Genomic DNA, 6,279 nt, shown 5'->3' on the forward strand with positions numbered 1-6,279 from the left:
TAGAGTTAATAATGAATAGAGTCTATGGCATGCATCAATCATAATAGACTAATCGGTTCCAAAGATAAAACTCCTTGAAGAAGGAGAGGAGCAAATGTTCAAGATTGTCATAATAAGGAGGCAAGTGCTCTAGAAGAGCACTACGACATAACACTTCATAAGACCTCATGGGAGAGGCTCAGGTACCTGAAAATAGTAAGATAAAGAGATCTCAATAAGTTATGTCTTTATTGGGTAATAATAGAACCGATATAAAATGATCGTCGACGATATTGTTAATATAATGTAGTGCTCAATATTATTAATATTGATGAGGATCTTGAGCTCAAATCTGTCATGAAATTTGGACAGATAAATGATTGGCCAAATGAAAAATACGCAATAAAAATTGATTTCACCTGAAAAATATGAAGTTGGATGGATAGTCCTAACACCTGAAAATATAAAGCCAGTGGAGGTATAAATGTGTTCTTGTGCGAAAAAACAAAGGTCAAGACGATAGACATAAAGACGACTTGTATCACAAGAAGATTTGTAAATATCCTCGCATTGATTATATATAGATATGATCTCCTGTGGTGGATATCGCCATTTCAGGTTTTAATCTGACAATACAAGAAAAATGTGATACGAGTATAATGGAAATCATTGAAGGATTTAAATTGTTCTGAAGCATATTAAGGTTTCCAAAAAATTTATTAAATAAAGCTTCAAAAATCCTTATACCGATTGAAACAATCAGGGCACATGTGGTATAATCGCCCGAGTAAGTTCCTGTTGAAAGAAGGGTACAATAATGATTCAATTTGTCCTTATGTCTTTATAAAAAGATCTGGATCTAAATTTGTTATAATCGTCGTGTATGTTGATGATTTAAATATCATTGGAACTCCTAGGGAACTTCCTAAAGCAGTAGCCTATTTAAATAAGGAATTTGAAATGAAAGATCTTGAAAAGACAAAATTTTGTCTTGGTCTACAAATTGAGTATATGAAAGATGGAATTTTTGTCCATCAATCAGCATACACTAAAAAGATTTTAAAGCGATTCTATATGGATAAAGCACATTCATTGAGTACCTCGATGGTTGTGAGATCACTCGATATAAATAAAGATCCATTCCGACCTCATGAAAATAATGAAGAGCTTCTTGGTCCCAAAGTACCATATCTTAGTGCAATTGGTGCACTAATGTATCTTTCTAACATTACAATGTCTGACATAACTTTTTCAGTTAATGTCTTAACAAGATATAGCTTTGCTCCTATAAGGAGATATTGGAATGGAATCAAACACATATTGCGGTATCTAAAAAAGATTACCAATTTGAGATTATTTTATGGCAATGATTGCAGTCTTGATCTTGTTGGTTATGCCGATGCTGGGTATCTATATGACCCATAAAAGGTTCGATCTCAAACAGGCTATGTGTATACATATGGAGGCACTACCATATCTTAGCGATCGACTAAGTAATCAACCGTGGCTACTTTATCTAATCATGCTGAGATAATTGCTATTCATGAAGCAAGTCGAGAATGTGTATGGTTGAGGTCTATAATACACCTTATTCGAGACAAATGTGGTTTGAAGTGTGACAAACTACCCACAATTTTGTATGAAGACAATGCAACATGCATAGCCCAGTTGAAGGGAGGATTCATAAAAGGAGATATGACAAAGCACATTTCACCAAAGTTATTTTTCACACATGATCTTCAAAATAATGGTGATATCAATGTGCAACAGATCCGTTCAAGTGATAATATCGCTGATTTGTTTACCAAATCTCTACCGACGTCAACTTTCAAGAAACTAGTGTACAAAATTGGGATGCGAAGACTCAAGGATGTGAATTGATTCTCTCATCAGGGGGAGTTAATACGCGTTGTACTCTTTTTCCCTTACAAGGTTTTGTACCACTGGGTTTTCCTTGCAAGGTTTTTAACGAGGCAACCAAAAGGCTTATTTCTAAACATGTGTACTCTTTTTCCTTCACTAGGATTTTTTTCCCATAGGGTTTTTTCCTAATAAGGTTTTAACGAGGCACATTATCTATGGACATCCAAGTGGGAGTGTTATAAGAAAAATCAAATTATGGTGGATGTCTACTCTTCCTCCATGATCTTCTCAAATGATTAATGACATATTCAATGACATATTTCTATGCTTAATGACATATTTTTCTTCACTTTTCATGCCTATATAAAGGCCTTGTAATAGATAGGAAAATACACACAATTGAAGAAGAAAATCTTTTCTTTCTCTCTATCTCCATTTCTTATTAATGTTTTACTAAATTGCTTTTATTTCATAACAATATTTTTTATTCATGTTTTACTAAACTGCTTTTATTTTATAATAGCTAGGAATATTTCCTTAAGGTATTTATTATTGGTAAACTACCGGCTATGTCCATTTATAAATAGTTCATTATAAAAAATAGTCAATTAATAAAATATTACTAATATTAGCCAATTAGTTAGTTGTAGCCAAAAAAGGTCAAATGTTTGCTTTCTTTTGAGTGGGTGTTAGTAGAATAAATTGGATACATCTTAAGGAACTTGAATCTTAGTTTTTGGATGATTTGGTGGAGTTTTGAGGTGGTTTGAATTGAAAATTCGAAGTAGAAGATGAACATGAAAAAGATGAATGTGCGTATCACACTGTGTATCATATATATATCATAATTGTATCAAATGTGTATCACATGTATATCCATGTATACCTGTGCGTGAGATACATACGTGATACATGTTTGAGACATGTATCGCAGAAGAATTTTTTGAACTCGATTTTAACTATGAATTTTGATACCAAATCAGTCCAAATCACATCCAATCTTCCTCAAATTTTGTATATACTCATCTATATATTTTCAATGAATTTCAACTATACCCATTGAAAAAGATCCCTTTTTCCTTAGAGTTTTGGAATCTTGTATATATATATATATATATATATATATATATATATATATATATATATATATATATATATATATTTTTTTTTTTTTTTTTTTTTTTGTATTTCATCACCTTGTTTGCTACCTCATCCATGAAATTTCCTTTCCGTCTTACATCTAAAGTTGTTGATCACGCTTAAAAATATGGAAGGAGATCTTTGCGTGTAATTCTTGGAGAGAAAGAACCTTATTTATTTGGCTTTTTAATTTTTATATATGTTTGGCTAGTTTTGATAAGTTTATGATTAATGACTAGAGGTTAGTAAATCGGGACTTATTTGGGACATTTTTGTAAGATTTCCTATTTCTTACTCGTTAGACTATAAGGAGTCGTTTGGTAGGGTGTATAAGAATAGTGCAGAATAAGGTATATTAGTAATGCATGGGTTAGTAATGCAAGCATTAACTATACAGATATTATTTCTTATCTATTGTTTGGTGTGGTGTATTAAAATTATAGTGCATTGCATAATTTTTAAGAAAAATAATTGTTTGCAAAAATGCCCTCCATATTCTCTACTTTTAAGGGACTTTAAGGACAATTTCATCTTTAACCATGCTAATGCATGCATTAATAACCTTGGTATTACTAATGTCATATTTTTTTGTGCATTACTTATGCATAGGATAATGCCAAGTATGATGTATAACTAATACAAGTATTAATTATACACAGGTTGAAAAAATATACCAAACAAGATATTAGTAATGCATAGAGCTAATGCTTGCATTATTTTTTCTAATACCTCATACCAAACGACCCTTAAGAGTATATTACTCAGGGTAATATACTTAAAGTTTTGAATGATTTGACAATTGCATTGTTTTTCTATGCTTTAAAATTTATATGTAAAAAGGCCAAAATACCCTTATCGTTTGTTAAATAGTTTACATGTTCATCTTTTGGTCCAAAATTACAGACAATATTTATTTTCGATCTATAATACCGTTATGACAATGGAATATTGTATGGTCCCTTTTTAATATAGTGGTATCATTTTATTGCTCACGTGACACCCCATAACAGATTGAATTATACCCACTCTATTATTTAGACTCGCCCCAGAATTTTTCGGATTGAAGGCAACTACACTAAACCTTTCTGCCTCCTCCCTAGTGGTGGCAAAATGGTTAAAAGAAAATAGTTATCCATCCATATTATCCATTAAAAAATGGGTTGGATAATGAAATTTTAAAAAACGGTTCAAGTATGGATAAGAATTATATTATCCATTTAGAAAATAGATAACCAATGGATAACTAATGAGTTTAACTTTTACATTTGTAAAGACCCAAATAGGGTATTCCTCAAGTTTGGGAGACTAGAAATTCTCCCAAAAATAATTATATTCAAGAAATCATGGATAATATGGATATCCATATTATTCTCCAGTTAACCCGTTTTTCTATCTATATTAAATATGGGTCGGGTCGGATAATTTATCCATTTTTACATTATATATTTTCGCCCCGTCCATATCCGACCCGACCCGTCCGTTTGCCACCCCTACTCCTCCCATAAACTCATGCTTCATCTCCACCATGGAAGCCATAGCAACTCCATTAAAATAATTGCAGAACCAGCAACTCCACCACTACCAAAAACAACCATTCTCCACCAAAAATAAAACTTTAACCACCTAAAAAGCAACCCCCCAAAAAATAGCTCAGAAACGTTGCTAACTCCACCATAAAACAACCAAAAAATCACCACATACCTACCATTAAAACCAGCTAATTACCAAAGGACTTTGGTAGTGGTCCAACATCCAATCCCCAAGCGCCAAACGGCCAGGATGCAACAGTCGGGTGCAATACTTGGGGGGGGGGGGGGTGATGAATAAAATATGTATGGAATTGGCAAGCCTTGCATCTTCGAGCGTAGTCCTAGCAATCGTTTACCATTGCCGGCCAATAATATCCCATCCTTTTTATGTAGAAGTGGAGCTTTGGCCCAGATTGATGTGATCCACATACCCCAGAATGTGCTTCTTACAAATCTTGGAGTGCTTCATCTTCCCCTAAGCATCGCAAGAGTACTCCCTCGAATGATCTCATGTATAAGGTATCTTTGTAGTAAAAGAAGCGAAGTGCACGACGACAGATTTTAGTTCTTCTCCTCGGATTTTTTGGAAGTATCCCGTAACTCAAGTTATCGATAATGGGTTGTCGCAATTCTTCCTTCTCAGCTTCAGAAACAACGACAAGATGCTCGAGTTCGTTTTCTTCACTTTCACCCTCATTTGGCGGAGGTACTACTTATTTTTGGCAGATAGTAACTTGCGCTTAATCAGGCAGGGTTAACGATGAAGCTAGGAAAGCTAAAGCATCAGCCTTCTTGTTTTCTTTCCTAGGTACAGGCTGAATAGTCACATCATCTACCCATCCCATCAATTTTTAGCATAATTATGATAAGGGCGTAGTTTAGGTTTCTTGACCTCGTAACTACCTAAAAGCTAATTTACCACTAACTGGGAGTCACCAAAGATTTGCAATTGCAACTGCTTCATATCAACAGCCATTTCAAGCCCAAGTATTAATGCTTGATACTCAGCAACATTGTTGAAACAGAGTTATGTCAAAGTGAAGGAGTAGGGCAGAACTTTCCCTTAAGAAGTGACAAATACTACGCCAACACCAGCTCCTCCACGATGTGCATCATCATCAAAGTATATCTTCTATGGAGGTTGTACTTCAACGACCATTGCGTCTTCATCAGGTAGTTCATCAGTTAGTTCCCAGTCATCAGGTATCATATGATCTGCCAAGAAGTCTGCAAATATTTGTCCTTTTACAGCCTTTTGAGGGGCGTACATAACTTGAATTGTTGAAATTGGAGGTGCCATCTCGCTAGTCGATCACTAAGAGCAGGTTTTGACATCACGAATTCGATGGGATTTGCTTTAGAAATAAGACGAACAACATGAGCTTGAAAGTAGTACTTCAACTTTTGAATTGAGAAGACTAGCGCCAAACACAATTTTTTGATTGGTGAATAATTCGGCTCGTTTGGTGTCATCATCCTGCTCAAGTAGTAAAGAGAGTTTTCTTTCCCCTCACTATTTTCTTGGGCCAACTGTGCTCCAACAGACCTTTCTTGTGCCGCAATGTATAGTATTAATGGCTTTCCACGTATAGGGGCTGCTAAAACTGAAGGCTTCATCAAGTAGGATTTAATGCTCTCAAAGGCATTGCTACACGCTTGGTCCCCACTTGAAAGGGACACCTTTATTCATAAGGCGATTGAATGGTTGGCATCTCCTAGATAAATTCGAGATGAATCTCCTAAGATATGCTAGCTTTCCTTGCAGACT

Source organism: Nicotiana tomentosiformis, chromosome 4 (assembly GCF_000390325.3).
Source record: "Nicotiana tomentosiformis chromosome 4, ASM39032v3, whole genome shotgun sequence".
Taxonomy (NCBI): Eukaryota; Viridiplantae; Streptophyta; class Magnoliopsida; order Solanales; family Solanaceae; genus Nicotiana; species Nicotiana tomentosiformis.